Here is a 20,793-nt window from a genome sequence, read left to right as displayed (position 1 = left end):
TTAAGGGAAAAGGGAGAACTTGTGCAAAGGAGAGTTGAGCTGGCGGCTGGGTGCCTGGCGCTTTGCAGTCTCTCTCAAGCGGTGCATGCCCAGTTTGCTTGCCCAAGGCTGAATGGGCAGCAGCGGCAATCTGTCACGGGCCCATCCTTTGCCTTGCAACTTGCGTGACACCCGCTGAAAACTGACTAAAATAGGTTTTTGAGAATTGGTTTTAAGACAGTTGCAGAAATTTAATTTTTACAAGACATTTTCTTTTGGGCTTTTCTTGGTAGCCCTTTTAGAAAAGAGGGCAAAGTGGTTGAACAACTCGAAACCCTTTACTAATCATTGATAAGCAACATGGAAAGAAAACATCTGGACCATCCTGTGTTTGGCCTTGAATGAAGAAATGGTTATTACCTTTCCAACGAGAAAACATGGATCAAAATGCAGTGCTTTTTTTTTTTTTTGCATGTAAAAGGTGCTTAATAAAAAGTATTAAAAATGAATGTATTTTTTTTTTAAATTGTTGCTTGATAACATTTTAGATGCTTTAACTTCTAGGATGAAAGACAAAATATTGATTTAAATGTTTTGACTGAAATTGAGCTAATGAATAGATCTGCCCCGTCCTAATGGAAGGTGGTTCAAAATAGATTTTTGTAGTAGTAATAACGGTACTTTAAGGGTGACAACAGAGATGGAACTATTATTCTGAGTGAGTCAGAGTAGATCAGAGATAGGGTTTTTTAATGTGAACACGAAGTAGTAGGCCTCAGGATGAGTTGAACCAGCTGCTTGAATCTCTTTTCCGGTTCACTACACCTACTTTAAAGTTAGCCACTAAGAGCTATTAATTCCAGTCATTGCTCTGTTACCTTGCTTTAAGCAGATAGTGTTGGAAATTTTGTTTGAAAGGGTTTTAAATCATCATGTAACAGTGATTGAATCTGTAATGTAATGTTTTCCCTGTAGAATTCCATAATAACTCATTGCATTAAATAGTTATTAAGTGAATAGATAGTTGGAGGTTTGCCCCCTTTGGTAGGTAGGGAAGATGTAAGAACTTGGTGTATACTTTTTCTAGAAAGAAAGTAATTTTGAGTCCTTGCATTGGATATCACTTTATTTTCTGTCACCTCTGACTTGTTTTTGTTTAATTAAATTATTTAAATTTAAGTATAATAGCTGGTTTGATAAGTTTACTATTTAAACTTTAAAGTGTGCTTGTCTGCTCTGGGAGCTGGGAGGGAAGAGGGGAGGGAAAGAAAATAATGTAAACATGGAAAAAAATTCTAAAAAAATAAAATTTTAAAAGCTACAAAAAAATAAACTTTAAAGTATATACTATAGATACATAATTTCAGGCTTAAACTGGGGTACCTGTTTTTTCTTAGAGCTCAAGTCACATTGATTTAAAATACTTCATAGAAACAGGGACTTCTGCTTGAGCTTGCCTTGATGTTCAGTAAGTTGACTATATTTTAAACTTACTTGGGCTTATTTCTGAATATACTTAAGGTATAGGAACCTTTGTCAAGAGAATTAACATTTACTCGAGTTCTTCAGTTTACCTGCTAATGTAGTATATGTAATATAAGGGAAGCTGTTCATCTGCCCTTAAGCAAAGTACTTTATGAATTTTACACATCTAAGTATCTCAATAAGGGTGCAGGAGTATGACTTGATTTGTGCTTGGCCGTCTTGCATTTGCCCAGAACTTCATTTTAGCAATTGGTTTTCATAACGTTGGGATGCTTAACATGGGAGAGCTAGAAAATAGCTCATTCTTTTAGGAAATTAATATACCTTATTTCATATTTTTTTCTTTTTTATAGGAATTCCCTTGGAGTTTGGCAGTCATTGTTTTTCCCCAGGCATTCCTTTGTGCTAACAGCAATAACGGTGGCAAAATTGCCACCTCCTGTGGTTTGATAAATCATTCCCTTTATAAACACGTGTACTTAAAACTTTCCTGATCTTTTTTCCTGCAATAAATTTTATGATGCCTCTTTGAAAGCTGACATTAATTTTTTAAAAATTGCTTTCTCTTTCAGTGGCATTTAAAATAATTTACTAGATAGTTCCATTTCTCCCACTTTAGAAGGTGCATTAGGACTTTTGTTTTTTATAGTTAAAGACTCGTACATATTCTTACATATAACATGATTTAATTTAATTTGTACATTTTAAGGTATAGCCCTTATGTGCTAAATTTTCATACAGGTACATTTAAAAAGGCAAATGAGAAATAATTTAGGCAGATTGTCTTGGCTTTTTATTTCCTGCAATAATGCATTTTCCTCAAATGCAAACTTTACTAGAAAAAAAATTTTATTTGATTGTTGCATTCTAAAATTATGGCTTTATTTCCAATGTAGTTTTTTTAGGTGTTTTTTTATATCTAATGTATGATTTTCAAAAGGTTAACAGGAAGTTTTCAGGTAATAGAAACAAGTATTCTCTAATTTTATTCCTTGAAGAGATAAATGTAAGCATATTCTTAGTGCTCCTTTTAAAATACACAAAATGTTGATCTCCCATGCTTCAGTTTTGGTTTTTTCCCCTATAGCCTCTGAGAAATGAGATGAAATAACTTCTCATTTTTTATAGTTTTATTGAAACTGAAGTAAAGGCTAGATGTCTTTGGGAAGTAAATGGTAACTGTTTTTTTAAAAAACAGTCCAAGAAGAATGAAATATTTTAAGGGAAAATTAAATGAAGAAGGTCCTAATTTGTGGTCTAAAGGTGGGAGATAGGTAATAGTTTAATTTTAGGATCCTGGTTAACACTCTGATCAAGTTCAGTGACAAGAGGAGAGGTTTTCTGAGGATTGAGAACTTCCTACCTGACATATTTAGCTGAAGCTTTTAACTTGGCCTGTGGCTAAACACAATGCCTCCCTTGGGAGGGGAAGAAATTATTATAGTAAATTCTGACTGTGCAAAAGTTAAAAGAACAGGTATTGCTGTTCCTCTAGGGTTATATTCAGTAGATTTGTCAGAAACTTAAGAGTTGAGTCTTTTTGTCACCATTTCTGGCTTATCAGTCAAGTACTTTTTAATCACACTTATATACAAAGGTGAAACTATAACCCAGAAAGTTTTATGGAACACTTTTTCCTATTATCTGGTGCATTTTTCTCATTTCTTGCAAACTGGTGTTGCAAACTATTTCTTCCTCTAGTCTGTATTTGTACCTGTTGCATCTATTCCGTGGACTTTTTGAAACTCAGATTTCAGTTCTGGTGCAGTGTGGATTATTGGAAAAGGCTTGTGTTCTAAAAACATTTGTATAGGATTTAGATATCTTGTATACTTTATCAACACTAATGCAAATTTTACTTGAATCTCTTCCTGTAACTGTTTGTATAAGCTTGCAAGCATAATATAGTAAAAATAAATATGAGGCCTCTAAAATAGAACTTTTATTGAAACTGACCATGTGGTGAAATGCTCCATACAAAAGATTTATCAGCATATTCAAGTATTTTAAAGTCAAGGACCTAAATTAATTTTAGATATTAAGGAAATGCATGCTTCCTGAAAAGTTAGTATTTTTCTATTTGTAATATTATTTCCCTGAAGCTTTTACCAGTTAATACTTAGATTATCAGTAAACTTGAACATTTGTGGCATTAAGGAAACAGTGCCAATTGGGCCTCCAGGAAGCCAGGTGTACTGGCTGGATCACTGGTTTGTGCAGGGCCCATGTTTAATCAGGTCTCTGCTGATTACTGGGTGACCTTGGGCAAGTTACCTTAAGTAGCTTCTTGGCTTCCTAGTTTCTCTATATAATGTAGGAGTTGGATCAGATGATTTCTTAAGGTTCCTTTTGTAAAAAGACTTATATCATCCTTATACTTTCATCCTTATACTTTCAATGCTTTAAAAAACCAGGAGAGATGGAACAGTTTTACAGATTCAGAACTAGGAGTATCAGGTCATGGTCCGTTTTGATCTTTTTTACTTATTTAAGAGGTCATGAGATTTGTTTAAAGATTCTGTTCAAATGCCTTTTGAAAGAAATTCTAAGGAATGTTCAGGGAACATTGATTTGTGAAATCATTGAATTCATTAGTTCCCAAATCAGTTCTTATCTGGCTGAATTTATAGAGTAATAATTTGGGACCTTTTTTAAAGCTAACAATTTAGAGTTAAGTATTCATTTTCCCTTTAACCCATGCATGTTATTTCCAATTTGATTGACCATTAAGAATCTTACTGTATGCAAAGCTATATATTGGCTTTGTCAATAAATACAAAGACAAAAATGAAATGGTCCCTGCCCTGGGGAAGGGCCCCAAAACAAACTGTCAAGTGGGAGAGGGCCATTAGTGTTTGGGAGGATCAGAAGAGGTCTTGTGTAGGAAGACACCTCTGAGTTGTGACTAGAAGGAAAGTGAGCAGGAGATGAAATGTCAATGACCTGGGCAAAGCTAGCATGGACCAGTTTGCTTGGAAGAAAGAGTGCTTGTTGAAAGAGGACAGGATCTGTGATTTCACTGGAATTGGGAACTCTTAGGGGAAGAAACTTTTTTTTTTTAAATTCTTACCTTCCATCTTGGAATCAATATTGTGTATTGGTTCCAAGGCAGAAGAGTGGTAAGGGCTAGGCAGTGGGGGTTAAGTGACTTGCCCAGGGTCACACAGCTGGCATGTGTCTGAGGCCAGATTTGAACTCAGGACCTCCTGTCTCTAGCCTGGCTCTCAATCCACTGGCTACCCAGCTGCCCCCAGGAAACTCCTTTTTACAAAGCAATTTGGCATTTTGTGTACAAGTGACTTATCCAAGGTCATACAGACTTGAAAGTAGGTCTTGTTCTGCGGTCAGCTTTCAGACTGCCTAGAGACAAAGTGATATGAAAAAAGATTGGAAAGTACCCCAAATGTATTGTTATAACATGGTAATGGGGGTGGGAGGAGGGGAGAGAAAGAATATGAATCCTGTAACCATGGAAAAGTATTCTGAATTAAATAAAATTAATTTAAAAATAAAATGGTAATGGCTTCATTTTTAGGTGATCTTTGTCTGCTCTTCAGAGCCCAGGTGTGTCTTAGGTGGGGATCCAGAGGAAATAGTAGTATGTGGTTGGTATTCTGTTATCATCCATCTTTGTTTGACCTTCTTGGAGTAGACCCAGTTGTGGAATCACTGAGTCAAAGGCTATAAACAGTTTAGTGACTGGACTAAATCATACCTTCACCAATCATGTCTTAGCTCGGCTGGCTTTTATGGCACCTCCAGTATGGAAATAGACAACTGTTGTCACCTGTGCCCCGGTAGGTGTGATGGGAAGCTTCAGTGTTCTAACTTGTATTTCTCTTGTTGATTTGTTGCTTTCAGTTCTTTTAAAGAGTACTCATATCCTCTGCCTTTCTTGGGGAATGGTAGTAATTTTTATGCATTTTGGCCAATTCCCCTTCACTCTTGGATATCAGACTTCTATCACAGAAGTTTGATCTAAAGGTTTTTTTCCCTACTCAACAGCTTGTCTCTTAACTGTGGTTGCTACTAGTTGAATTTGTTGAAAAACCTTTGATTTTTACATAATCAAAATTGTCTATTTTGTCTTGTGACCACTGCTGTTCCATATTTGGTTGTGACTTCTTCCTCTAAATATAATTGTGAAAGATAGCTTTTTATTTTATTTTTTAAAATGAAGCATTTCGTGTTTAAGTTGCTCACCCACTGTGATAAATAGTTTTAAGATGCTTGTCTGAAGCTGTGTTTTACCTGACTGCTTTCTAGTTTTTGGGCAGTTCTTTTAAAAATTGGAGTTCTTTTCCCAGTAGTTTCTGTTTTGGGGTTTTTTGAACACTGGGTTACTGTGACTGCTTTTAGTTTTTATTGCTTATCTTTTCTGTTCTTCTAACCTACTTAAAATTTTTTAACCTAGTGCCAGATAGTTTTGATATAACTTTATAATCAGAAATCTGGTAATGCTAAACTGTATATGCCACAGTATTCAAAGTGCATTTTTTTGTCAGGAAGCAGAGTGGGTACCCATTAGAAGGAAGGAAGCAAGTATTTATTCAGCAGCTACAATGTGCCAGATACTGTGCTAAGTGCTTTATAGATAGTCTGCCTTTTGATCCTTACAACAACCCTGGGAGCTAGAGGTTATTATTTATCCCCATTTTATACAGGAGATAATGGAGGCAGACAGAAGTTACGGGACTTTCCCAGGAACACAAGAGTTTATCTCAGTGGGGGCAGACTCCACTGCCACTGTCTTATCCACTGTACCTCTTAGCTTGCCTCTGTCTGCTATTGATGGTAGAATGGCTAAATAAATTGTGTTGAATTCTGATATTATGACGTAAAGATTTCAGAAAAACCTGGGAAATCTTTTATGGACTTAGAGGGGAAGAAAGTGGAGCCAGGAGAACAATATAAAGCATTTCTAAGAATGTAAATGAAAGCTATCTTAGAAGGTCAGAATTCATATTAAATGCCATCACTCCTCTTGATTCCTTTTGGTAGCGATGGTACACTGTGAATTCAGTGACTATATTTGTTGGCTTGGCTGGCTGCCTTTATTATAAAGGACTGTCTGGGGGTCATGTGGGGGAAAGTGTATGTGTCATAAGAGACAAGTATCAGGATTTAAATTATAATTTAGTTGGGAGATAGTAGAACACTGGGTCTGATTTTTGGAGAAGAACTCTGGGCAAAGCTACTTAATGCCATTGAGTCACATTTTCATGTTTGAACTACCTCCTAGGTATCATCATGAGTGGAAGGACTTGGAAATCTGAAGGCTCAGTAGAAACCAGGGATTTGTCTCCAGTGCTACCGAGTGGTACTTACTAAGCTCTTTATAGTAGAAATTCATACTCTTCATAAACTTGCCCTTGGTGTGGTCTTTCTTCCATTTCTAGTATAGAATTAATTATTTTTCCTAAGATTTCATTAGGTTTTAGCAGTATGTTTGAACTTTTTAGTTTCACTTTTTAATAGAAAAAGATTAAGCAGTCGCTAAGATGAAAAAACAAACAAACAGTTTGGGGGTATTTGTACATTCAGAGTCATGGCCTTATTTTTTAACCTAATATTGAAGGATGATTTGTTAGATGCAAAAACTCTTAACTTTGTTCATTGCTCTCTTAATTTATTTGACAGGTGTTCTTTGGTTACCTATTATGTTCAAGGCACAAACTAGTTCTTGTTCTTGTGTTTGATTTTTGAAGTTAAAACATTGTCTTGGAATTTGCATTCTAATTCTCAACTTTTTATTTTTTCTCAATAGTGAATGTAGCAGCTACTACCAACAAAGTTCAGAGCAACATTTATTTCCCAAATGAATTTTGTCATGCAATGCTTTTGGTTTGAAAAATAATAACTGTCCTTTTAGGGGGAAAAAGGGCAGTCACAGAGATTTTGGAATAAAATTCAGTTGGTTGACATTTTGCTGTTTGTATGTGCTGGGATTGTTATATCTTTGCTTCATGAACTGTTCTCGTGAAGGTGCATTCATTTCTAAAACCTTAAAATTTTAGGTGGTCCCTACTGCCTTCATACTTAAATTATTTCCAATTGATGATGAATCTGGTCCCTGCCCATCTACCACTTAGGGTGATTTCATTTATTTCCCTTTGTGGATTACTTGTCCTAAGTAAGGTGATGCCATCTTGGTAGAGTAAGAATAATCTCTATTTTTGTGGCACCCCAAGGTTTACAAAATGTAGGTAGTACAGTTCTTACTTTTACTTACAGACAGAGAGAAAGGCTTTTAGAGGCAGCTCATTGGCTTGTCTAGGACCACAGCAAAAAGGCTCTGAAAGTGGCCTCTTGACTCCAGGTATTCTTACCACTTTGCTTTATATGTGCTGTAAATTTTTTCTTCTTTTATGTCAAACCTCTTCAGCCTTTTTCTTGTGCTAAAGACAACCTCTGAACCTTATCTGGATCATTTATTTTTTCATATATCAAGATTGTGCCAGGGCTTCTTCAGTAAATTAACATTTATTATAAGTGCCTACTATATGCTAGACACTAGGGCCACAAAGACAAAAAATGGAAAACTCCCACTCTGGACCCATTAGTCATATTTTACTGTTTCTCATTTTTCTGGATCTTTTATTGACCTAGATCTAGATCTATTGACCAGATGATGTCACTTAATAACACTTGTGATACTTGGGCAGATATCCTTGTACAGAAGGAGATGAGAGTAGAAAATTTTGAAGTTTGCTAGTAGCCTGGTAATCAGGGCTTCTTTGCCTAATAAAATGAACAATAAGAGAGATGTCTAGCAGTCATTAGTAAATGGTTTCCATACTTTTCCAAATCCATGGTTTCAAGGAAACAAATTTCATGAATTCCTACTGTCAAAGGTTATTTATTCATTAGCTTTGGGAAGATGGGGAGATAATAGCCTTAAGGAACTTCCAGTCTAGTTGTAAAGTCTAGGTGAAAAGTTAAATACTAATTAATAGCTAGGATATTAGGATATCACAGTTAACTGCTATTATCTGAGATTCAGCCGAAATTGGGAAAGTTGGGCACTTTAATCCAACAACTGCCATAGTAGAGACAAAATGGTAACACATCACCTCCTAATTCTGTAACCTTAGGGGTTACTCTTCCTTCTGGTGAATTTGTGACTTAACTAATGAATTGTGCTTTGGAATTCTAGAAGGTATGGTAGCGAGTTTTGAGTGTTTGTTCCAACATCTTAGCCAAGTAATTTTTTAAAATTCAATTTTATTTTTAGGTTTACATTTGCTCTTCCCCCTTCAACTCTATATTCTCCCCTCAGAAAACAAGAAAAATAAAATCTATTGCAGGCTTTGTTGAGCAAAACAAATTTCTCATTGGCCAAGTTTCAGTTTGCTGTTCTCCTCAGTTTATCCCTCTGTTTGGAGGTGGGTACCTCTTTTCAACACAATCCTCTGGAATTGCTATTGGTCTTTGTGTTTATCAGATTTCTTAAGTCTTTCAAAAGTTGTTTGTCTTTATAGAATGATTGTTATTGTATAAATTGTTCTGGTTCTGCTCACTTTATTCTGGCTCAGTTCATACAGATCTTCCTAGATTATTCAGAAATTACTATTTCTCTTATTAAAGTATAATGATATTCCCTCACATTAATTTACTATAACTTGTTTAATTGTTCCCTAGTTCATGGTCATCTATTCAGTTTCCCATTCATTGCCACCTCAAAAAAGAGCTCCTATAAGTATTTTTGAACAGGTATCATCTCTCTCTCTTTTTTTTTTATTAATATTTTTTGGGTTTAGACCTAATAGTATTTACTGGGTCAAAGGGTATATACAGTTCAATAGCTTTTTGGGTATAGTTCTAAATTCCTTTCCAGAACAGCCAAACCAGTTCATAGTTCTACTGAGAGTGCATTAATGTACCTGTTTTGCCACAGTCCCTCCAAACGTCTGTCATTTTCCTTTTCTGACTCAACTCTACCATTCTGATGGATATGAAGTGGAACCTCAAAATAGTTTTAATTTGCATTTCTCTAATTATTAGTGATTTAAAGCATTTTAATATGGCTATTGGATAGCTTTGATTTTTCCTCTGAAAATTACCTCTTGATATCCTTTAAGCATTTATCAGTTGAGGAATTAGTTATTTTAGTAAACTTTCCTTTCTTTATAATAATATCATGTTAAAAACTTACTAATATATAGATTTTGAGAAGATTGCTTTTTTAAGGCCAGACTCATGGTAGTTAAAAATCAGATGTTAAACTTAGTATTTTATCTAGTACTGGATAGAGTACTAGGCTCAGGGTCAGGATGCCTTGACTTCAGATTTGGTTTCTCACTCATATCCCCTTTAGAGCTAGTTTCCTCATCTATAAAATGGGGATAATAGGCCATACCTTTTAGAGATGTTGTGAATATCAGAAGAGAGATAACAGCTTTGCAAAGCTTAAAAGCACTACATAATATGAATTGCTGCTGGATTTTTCTATTTATGTCAAAGCAATTATTGTAGAGAAATAAGATTTTAAAGTGTGCACCCCACTTCTGTCAATTTGTGTTCTTAAATTTTTAATGGATGTTTCTTATGTTAGAGAAAATAATTAATGTATGAATTATGACAATATTTTTCACATCTTTATCCACTCTACTTTTTTCCCCCTAAACCAAAATGGCTCCAACCATTCCAAGGGGAGGAAATTGCTTTAAAGTTAATCTTCCATATAATTTTTTTAAATGACATTGAGGAAGGGAGGAAGGAGAGAGAATAGTACTGTCTTGCAACAGCCCTTTTCAGCAACATTTTAAGTACCTACTCTATTTGTTAGGCCTGATAGTCATAGTCAAGTGTGGGGAGGTAGAGCATGAGACCAACTAATCTCCACAAATAGCAACACAGAAATTGTTAAAAAACAAAGTGCTGTGGGAGATAGATTTAAGAAAAGGTCTTTGCCTTTATGGAACTTGTTTACTAGTGTTAACATTATTGTCTGCATTTAAAAGGTATACAGATATTCAGTATTTTTATTTAGCCTGTAAATGTTGTTTACAGGTTGATTAAATTGCTCAGTTATAAAGTAAAAGACAGCATTTGTCTACTTCCATGACTCTACATTGTATGTAAATTGCCTGGGTATTTACATTTTCTTTAACAGCTGCCTCCTGCTCCTTTGTTTCATGGAAGGCTTCAAAAGTGAGGTGGGTAGAAATAGCCTGATAATGAAGGGAAGAGGGGAGAGGAAGCAAGGAGACAGTTTCCATTTTTCTTCATTGATACTTTAATAGGAATTTTCCTTTATAATTGGGTAAATGATGTAATAGAATTTTAGAACTGGAAGGAGAACTTGCTAAGATACACACTGAACTTTTGGCCCTTAAAATTGTTGTGGTGTATTAGGAAGCCAGCAGGGTGGTGTTGCCCAAAGCAGGGAAAAGCATATTCATGGTATTCAGGTGATTATGTGTGTATAGCTTCTTTGTTAATTTACCTAAAAAATTAGACCATTCTTTTAGGGAAGATAACATGCTCTTTGGAGGCTGCTTACCAAATAATATATATGACTTTTTATTTGATAGAATGTGTGGAAAATCATCAGAACACAGATGTTTTTTTTGGAAAGGATCTTCAAGATCACCTAGTCTACCTTCATTATTTTATAGATGAGAAAAACTGAGTCCCCAAAAGGTGAAATGACTTGTTAATTGACACATCAGTAATAGAGGTAGGATTGAAAACTAGACTTTTCTATTCTACATCTAGTATTCTTCCCATTGCATCATAGAGAAGAATGAGGAATTCTCATCTAATATTTAGCCAACTTGTTAGGGGAAAATTAAAAACCTTTTTAGAGTCATTTCTTATTTTTAAGCTGAAAAGCTCCCTGTTTTGAAGTACAACATGCTGTTGTATATCAGAGATATCTTAGGAATGTCTTTAAGTTATCAAATGGGGCAGTTAACATTGAGCAGAATTTTTTTAGGGGAGTAAAATACAAAATTTAGATTATATTCCCTAAGGGCAAAGATGGTAGCTTCTGTCTATTAAGGCATTTTCTCTTAGATTTTTCTAAGTAAAATATTTTCGGATGCATTAAAAATTTCTCAGCTCACAAAGCTTAATTTATACACAATCCTTCATTTAATCATAGAAAATAAGTCAAATGTCATATGGGTAGTTCAGGTTAAATGATATAAGTTCTTGATAAATGTACCTTTGGAGCCTTCTCCCAAATTCTTAACTTCAGCCAATTACTATTCTCTACTCTTTGCTATTTGTTCATTTTGCTACTACTTTTTTCCTGGAATAACTTGCCACTTTTCTCATCCTGACCATCTCCTGTCTTCTCCACCCTGCATGCCCTTATACTTTTGCCAGTTTGAGATGGAAGTGATTCCCTTATTCCATGTTTTAGAGACTTTATACCTTTAATCTGATTTGTAGGAGATAACTTGCCTAGTGGAGAGACTTGCCTCAGGGTCAGGAGGAACCCAGGTTCAAAAGGAAAGGAGGGTGTTTGTGGGATCAGATTCTCTATGGTTGTGATGGCAAGCCTATGGCACGAATGCCAAAAGGGCATGCAGAGCTCTCTCCATGGGCACACCTGCAGTTACCCATAGAGTTCATTACTAGAAAGCCAGAGGGACTTAAAGTGGAGCTATTGTTATCCCCTCTCTACATGCCCGAGAACATTCCTCACTTCCCTCACCCCTCTACCCAGAAGCCCAATGGGAGCACTGGGGAGGGATGAGGGTGGTGGGGGTGAGGAAGAGGGTGGGTGGGGCACTTGGTCTGGGGGGTGGGGGCAAGGGCAGGGCCCAGCACTCTGTTTCTAAAAGATTTACCATCACTGCTCTATGGGAAGTGTTCTTAGGCTGTGTGACCCTAGTTAAGTCATTTAATCTCTTTTCAATTTTGAAGGATAAAAATCAGCAGGTCTGTTAGATCCATTGCATAATGAAAGAACTTAGCAGTATCTATTATATTTTGTAGAAGTATGTTAATAGTAGTCAGAGTTGACATACAAGGCCATAAAGTAATGTTTCCAAGGTCATTAATGATCTCCTTATTACTGAATCTTCTATCATCCTCTTTGTTCTTTCTGTGGCATTCAACACTGTGAACCACTTCTCCTGCTTACCTTCTTTAGTTTTCCTGACACTGTTGTCATGGTTCTCTGTCTTCTCTCTTTCCCCTCTCCTTACTGTGTTTATTTGTTAAAAGAATTCTCCCTGGTTGATTGTTTCCACTCTTGTGCCTTCAGTTATCACATTTGAGGAGATGACTTTGAAATCACTATGTATGAGTATTTGCTTGTGTCTATGCCCACATATGGCATTATCTCCTCTTATTTCTGTTAATGGGACCCCCCTTTTCCTTCCTTAGAATCTTGAATCCTGCTTGCTGTAGTCCTCCGCCTTCATGTTTTTGCTTTGTCAGGCCATGACAGTTCAGTTCTCATCCTGGATAGAGGTGAGAGGGGCCATCTAGTCCTGATATGACTCAGGGAAGTGGCAGCAGAGCTGGGGTTGGAGCCCTGATCCTCTGGTTCTATACTCAGTGTTCTTTCCATTGAACCATGTTCTGCTACCTCTCACATTTGCCCAATCCTCTCTATTTTTTGGATGCTACTCTTAATTTAGACCCTTGTTAGTGAAGAGGAAAAGATTAAGCATTTATTAAAGTACTAGGTACTGTGCTAGGTCCTTTAAAAATATTATCTCATATGACCTTTACTGGAACAGCCTCTGGGAGATTGTGTTACTATAATTATCCCCACTTTACAGTTGAGGAAACTGAGGCAAACAAAGGTTAAGTGATTTGCTCAGATCACATATTGATGTGTCTAAGGCTATATTTGAATTTGAGTCTTTCTGACCTTAGGCCCAGGGTTTATTCCACTGCCCCACTAGGTGCTTGTTACTGTTGAAGTAATTATCTACATATTCTCTTCCTCTATCTCCAATTCATCTTGAACATTGCTGCCTGATTAATATTGTGTCTCACAGCTTTGATTATACTACCCCACTGTTTAAAAAACAAAACTATTACTTACCTATTGCCTATTAAATAGAATCTAGTTTCCTTTCTGTTCCTTGAACACTTGTTCTTCCTTCCTTCCCATATGCCTTTGCTTAGGATGTTTCCTGTACCCTGAGTTTTCATCTCATGTTTCTGCACTTCAAGAATTGGCTCAAATATTGGCCCCTGTTTGAAACCTAATTTTTCTCTTCTCCATATCCCTGCTTATAAACTCTTATTCAGTAACTTCTTGCCTCTACTACATACATTGTATTCTGCTTTGTTTTAGTTATTTCTATACACAGCTTATGCTTCTGTTCACAAGAGAGACTCATCCTAATGTAGAGGATCTGTTTGCAATTTTTGTGCTCCTTATCATTATCTTTTATACAGTAAATACTTCGATATTTGAATTTGATTATGTCTGGCTTTATTGCTTTATAATAGAGAGAGTGAGCATATATTGTTTATTTGGAGTAAGTCTTGACTAACAGAGGTCTTATGTATGCTCAGTGTTGTGCCAGGCACTTCTGTATTCTATGGAGGACTTAAGACTTTCTTGCCCTCCAGGAAATAACTTGGCTTGTATATAATTTTAATAATTCAGAAACAAGTTGTTTTCTTTGAGCCTCATATTAATTTTCTTGTAAATTTCTTAACTTTTGCAACAATTTACAGATGTTCAGTTTTGACTTGAAAGCAAGTTAGCATTACAAATAGGAATTACTGACTTTAGCATATTATACCTTGTGTCTAGTGTGCTTTCAAGATAAATGATACCACAAAAACTCCTTCATACATTATGTTATGTGAGTATGTTAGGCTTTTTTTGCATTGACTGCTCTAAGTAGTTTTAAGAAAACCAATTTGAAATGGTATAGACATAGAGAGAAGACTGGATGATTAGGAAAAAAAGAGGGGGCAGCTGGGTGACTCAGTGGATTGAGAGTCCAGCCCAGAGATGGGAGGATCCTGGGTTCAAACCTGGACTCAGACACTTCCCAGCTGTGACCCTGGACAAATTACTTAACCCTCACTGCCTAGCCCTCCCAGTATTGATTCTAAGACAGAAGGTAAAGGTTTCAATAAAAAGAGAGAGAGAGAGAGAGAGAGAAGCACTTGAAGTCAGACCAGAGTGTAAGATCATTAAAATGGAACCTCTCTTCCTTCCTAAGCTTTGCTATTTCTGTTGGTGGCAACCCCATCCTCCCTAGTCATTAAGGTTTCCAAATGCATATAGTCATCCTTAGTTTCTTTGCTCACTTTTTTTTAACTCTCCTCCCCATTCATTTAGTTGCCTTTTCTTTTTTTTTTAATTAAAGCTTTATTTAAAATGAAATCTTGTTTTTCTCTTTCTCCAATCTTCTACCTTGTTGAAAACAAGAATTTCTTATGACAAATGAATAGTCAAGTAAAAGAAGTTACTTCACTGACTCCATTTAAAAAAAAAAATTCTCATTTATACCCTGAGTCCATCATGTCTCTGTAATGGAGAGCATGCTTCATCATTGATCTTTAAGAAATCATGGATGGTCATTGTATTGATCAGAATTTTTACATATTTCAAAGTTGTATGTCTTTACAATGATATTATATAAATGGTTCTCTTGCTTATTTCATTCTGAATCATTTCTAAGAATTACCTCAATTACTCATTCTTATAATATTGGTGTTACAGTATAAATTATTCTTTTGGTTCTGCTCATTTCAGTCTGAATTAGTTATACAAGTATTTTCTATGGCTTTTGAAATATATTCCCTCCACTTTTTTTTACTGTTAATTTCATTTTAAAATTCAGTTTTACTTCATTTTCAATTCCAAATTCTCTCCTTACTACCCCCAACTGAGAAGGTAAGAAAAGCAAAATCCATTATAAATATATAGTCATGCAAAACAAATTCCTGCATTAGCCATATTACCCCATTTTCCCACATAAAAAGGAAAGAAAGAGAAGAACATATGCTTTGATTTGCACATAATCTTTTGGTTTTCTGGAATTGGATACCAGGTTTCATCTTGATTCTTTCGGAATTGTGATTGATCACTGTTAATCAGTTAAGAAGTCTTTAAAGGTGATTATCTTCATAGTATTGTGGTTATTGTATAAATTGCTTTCCTGGTTCTGCTTGCTTCGTTTTGTATCAGTTCATACAAATCTTCCCAGGTTTTTCTGAAACCATTCATCATTTTTTACAGCACAATAGTATTCCATCAGACTCATATTGTAACTTTGTTCAGCCACCCCGATTTGTAGGCATCTTGTTTGCAGTTTTATGCTATCACAAAATCCCTGACTAAATTGACTTGGTTCTCTTTTGAGAGACAGCATAGGATGACATAATGAAAACAGCCAGGATGAACAGTGGGTTCAAGCCCCACCTCGGCACATACTAGTTCAGTAGCCTAGGTAATTTAGTGCTACGGATATTCAGTGTCTGTGGTTTGGAGAAGGTACTAGCTTGCATGGGTAGAAGGAGTTTCTCCGTCCCAAACTTCCCATAGCCTGTGAAATACAGAGCTAATCTCCCATCTCCATCATTTCCCCCTTTTATCCCAACTCGAGCAGTAGCCATTTCTTCCCTTTTCCCTTCACTTATGTTGTGTCTCATTGCAAATACCAATGCTTTCTTCCTCACATGTAAAGAATGTTTAGGTTGGTATAGCTCATTGATGGTGAGGCTCTTAGAGGCGGAGTGCCAGGCCCTGCCCCCAGACCAGACCATATGCCCCAACCCCTTTACCCCACATTGGGCTGATGGACCTAGGGGAGGGTGAAGTGAGGAATGTCCTCTATGAGTGTAGAGAGGGGGAGGGGAAGGGCCTGCCCTGGCTGTAGCCCTTCACTCCCCCCAAGCACTGCTGCCTGCGAGCCACCCACCTTACCCCTGGGCTCTCTATGGGCTGCTAAACAGAGGGGTGGGGGATGTGAAAAAATGTCATCTGGTGTGGCAGAGAGGGGGAGGGGAGGAGCTCTGCCCCAGGTCCTCTGTCTTTCTAGTAAGGAACTGGGGGGGGGGGGCAGGGGGAATGCCCACCTGTGCCTTAGGTTCTACCATCACTGGTATAGGTAGACACCTTTTCTTCCAGGAGCCTTCATTCTCTGAATTGTTACTACTCTATCTTCCCATGGCTTTTGCTATGTGCATATTTTAGTCACTCCCACTCTAAGTAGAAAGGTTTCATTTTTGCCTTTCAATCTCCAAATTGTTTGTAGTAGGCCCTTAATAAATGAATTGATGAACCACAGAAATAATGTGTTCTATTCATCTAAATTTTTTGAAAATGAAACTGGATTGAGTCAGGCCTAGAGATGGAGGTCCTAGGTTCAAATTTGAACTCAGGTACTTCCTAGCTATGTGACCCTGGGCAAGTCACTTAACTCTTAGGAAGGTAAGCGTTTAAAAAGAAAATGAAGAAACTGAAGTCCAGAGCAGTGATGTGCCCCTGACCAAGGTCACTCAGTGATTTCACAGAGAGCTAAGACTTGATACAGGTCTCTCCTAGTTCAGTGCTCTTACTACCCTGGCCTCTATTCTTTTGCTCCTCTATTTATTTGACCTTCCAGAAGAATATGTAGTAGAAAAGGACTTGGAAGCTTAAATCACCCCTTTTGAAGAGAAGAGCCTAAGGTGCAGCTAGAAGGCTCTGTGGATTGAGAGCCAGGTCCAAAGACAGAAGGTCCTGGGTTCAAATTTGGATTCAGATACTTACTAGCTGTGTGACCATTGGCAAATCACTTAACCCCTATTGCATAGTACTTACTGCTCTTCTGCCTTAGAAACAATACATAGTATTAATTCTATTGTAGAAGGGTTTAAAAATTTTTAAAAAGAGAAGAACCTAATGTAAAATGGAAAAGTGAGTCATGGGAAGAGATCCATGTGGGGGAATTGAAATAGGGAGAGTGAGTTTCATTTGGCTCTAATGAAATATATTTTTTATATTCTAGAACTTTGCTTTTCTCATTCTGAACATGTACATATGTAAAAGTGCATTTATATTTTTGCATTGTTTCTTAACCAGCTCTTAATACTTCTCTTTACTGTTATGCACCCTCCTGAAGGGAAGTGGCCACATAATCTTGGGAGCCAGTATTTGGAGTGAAACTACTGTTTATTTAGGGAGACATTGTCTTTCTTTTTTCTTCAAATAATTTAAGTTGTTCATGATATTTTAGTGTTTAGCATTATCCATTGGTGGTGTGTTTACCTAATTTTCCATATATTCCCATTATCTCACTCCTTTGAAACTAGCTACTTCTGACTTGTTTGTTTTTCTTGTGGCACCACCATCTTTTTCTCCTCTTCACCTTTCTAGAGACAGCTTATCAGGTTATGCATGTTTGATTTTCTTTGTAGTGTTTTCCCTCTCCTTTATTCCTATTGCCACCATTTTAGTATAGACTTAGACCTTTTTGATCATGAACCCCGATTGACATGGGCATTGTACCCCCATTCTTGCAAAAGGTAACCTTCCCGAACCCCAGGGGTACACCTCTTCACCCCCATAACACTCAGTAAAAAAAGTTTTGACCCCACACTATAGATGTACATGTACCACTATAACGATTACATATATTATAAAACTTAAGATAGATAAAAAGACTAAATATTTGATCCTAGAGTCAATAGGGACTCACCAGAGTTTGAGCAGGAAAATAACATGGTGAGACCTTCACTTAGGAAAACCACTTTGGCAGTTGTGGTTGTGTGGAGAATGGATTGGAGAGAGAGATTTGAGACAGGGAACCCCAGATAGGTATTGCAGTACAAGAGTGATAGAGGCTTGAACTAGGCTGGTGGCTACATAAGTTGAGAGAATGGAACAGATGCAAGAGATATTTTGGTGATAGAAGAGACAAGATTTGGCAACTGGATATGCTGGGTAAGGAAGAGTGAGGAGTTGAAGATGATACTAGGGCTTTGAACCTAGGTCACAGGGAGGATAGTGTTGCCGCCAGTAGTAATAGGAAAGTCCAAAACAGGACTGGGTTTTGGGGGGATGATAATGTATTGAGACCTCTGATGAAGCTTTATCACCCAATCCATGCCTCTTTTGTGACACTCCCATCCTAAATAATAGGGGGAAGGTGGGGCTCTTACTTTCCAGGCCTCAGAGCTCACCTTCTGAAAAGCACAGGCTGCCGTAGCTACAAGATGATTTTGGGATCAGGGAAATAGTTACGATATATGCAGGAAGGGATTTTCTGTCTCAATGAATGATGCCTGGTTCAGAAGAAGGAGGGGCAGAGTGGGGACAGTGTTGGAGGATAAGGGTGGATGAAGTTATGCTGGAGAACCAAGGGAGAGTGAAATGTGACCCATATTCCCACTCCCAGATGATTGGTTTCACACTCTTTGGGGTCAGACCATAGTCCCCTTCACCTTGGACGTCCTAGGACCAGAGTATTGCAATAATCTCCTTAAAAAAAGTAGCACTTAGAGCTGGAAGGGACCATGGAGGCAATCTTAATTTGGCCTTCCACCCCACTTTACAGATGAGGAAACTGGTACCAGTCATGGGGAACTGACTTGTTGAGAGCCCCATTGCATAGGTAGTAGACTACACATCCTCTTGACTCCAGCCCCTTTTCACAGAGGCCTTTCTGATCCCTTCTTTAAAAGTCTGACAGAATCTGCTCTAAATTGCCTAGAGGTCAGGTCAGGTCAAGCCTCAGCTCAGTAACTACTTACTTTTCTCATATTACTCACATCCATGTACACTGCACTCAGGCCAAACTGGTCCTTTTTCTGTCTCCCAAATGCTCAGCATGTTTCCTTTGCCTTGGCTCTCATTATTCTCTATGCACTGCCTTTCCCTTTAGGCCTTGTGATTGTCCCTGGTAGCCCACTTCACATGCTTGTCTTGTGAAGCTTTCCATGTCTTTCCTTCTTCCCACCTTCCTCAGAGCTCATATTGTTTTTTATATCCCTAGTGGCCCTTAGGTAACATTTTAGAGATATTAAAGATAATTTTGGGTTATCCCAGAAGCTCTATGAAGGGTAGAGCCCATTTTGTCTAAATAAACTTCAGTGTACTGAGAGCTCTTCAGCCTCCATGATTGTAGGAAGGTGGGTTTGGAGTTTTGTTTCTAGGTTTTAGGTATACCAAGCTACTGTGAACTGGAGATGACCCTAAGATTTTGCTTGTTTCTTCATTTTGAGCCTGAGAAGACTTAATTGCATGCAAGACCATGTGAACCTTTGAATTAGAACAGTCATTTCTATCATCTACTCTTTATTTGGAAATTGTTCTAACAAAAAGAGGACCATGGAGTTATCACAAAGGTTTCTCAAGGCCAAGTGGGTACCAAACATTGGCATTTTGGTCTTCTATAGATTGAATCGAATAGAGTCTTATTTGCATCTTAATATGGTATTGTTATGATGAATAAAATGCAGATTCATTTCAAATGTTACTGAATTCATTGTATTTTGATGTCATATTTTCTCCAACATTGGAATCCATAGTAAAATAACATCATGGGGGCACTGGGGAGATTTTAAAGAAGTTTGCAGGAGACAAACTAGATGTCTCAGTAGAGAATGCCAGGCCTAGAGATGGGAAGTCCTGGGTTCAAATGTGGCTTCAGACACTTCCTAGCTGTGTGACCCTGGGCAAGTCACTTAACCCTTATTGCCTAGCCCTTTCCACTCTTCCGCCTTGGAAACCAATACACAGCATTGAGTCTAAGAAGTTAAGTGTTAAAACAAACAGACTAAAAAACATTCACAAACTCTGGAACTACTGGATCTTCTAAAACTTAAAATAATTTAAAAACCTAGAATAATTTAGTCAATACAGAATGTTGCTTGGGGAACTGAGATTACCTAGCCAATGGCAAGAAGATTTGGAGCCCAAAGGTTTTTGAATTTAAAATGATCAGAAGCCAAATTAATAAACTTTTCATCTGAGTAAATTATACTTATAAATTTGATATACCTTGTAAGAAATTTTATAAACAAATTAGGTTGTAAGAAACAAGTGTTTATTCATCACCTGCTATCTGCTCTGCCCTGTTGGAGGCACTGGGGAACAAAACCTTTTCTACCTTTAGAGTTTACATTCTATATATGTGTGTTGGGGGTGAAGGGACTTGGAGTGGAGAACAGTGGAGAGCATTAGCAATTGAGGAATCTCATTAGGCCTTTTTCCTCCACTGCTATGGAGATAGCAGTCCAACTCAGCTTCAAAGAAAGATAGGAATTCTGTGAGGCAGAGATGAGGTCATTGCTTGCCCATTTCCTGCACGGGAAGACAGCCTTTAAGAGCATGTGTAATGGGGATTAAACATTTTTCATTTCTTTCTCCCCATCCCCAAATAGCCTCACTCATTTTTTCTGGATTAT

General features: G+C 37.2%; 1 pseudogene; it reads left to right on the top strand.

Moving 5' to 3' along the window:
- Positions 1 to 20,793, top strand: part of LOC103094664 (uncharacterized) — a 37,004-nt pseudogene that overhangs the window by 8,569 nt on the left and 7,642 nt on the right.

Source organism: Monodelphis domestica, chromosome 6 (genome assembly GCF_027887165.1).
Source record: "Monodelphis domestica isolate mMonDom1 chromosome 6, mMonDom1.pri, whole genome shotgun sequence".
Classification (NCBI taxonomy): domain Eukaryota; kingdom Metazoa; phylum Chordata; class Mammalia; order Didelphimorphia; family Didelphidae; genus Monodelphis; species Monodelphis domestica.
Note: the sequence above shows the minus strand (reverse complement) of the source record. Positions and strands in the feature narration are given on the sequence as shown.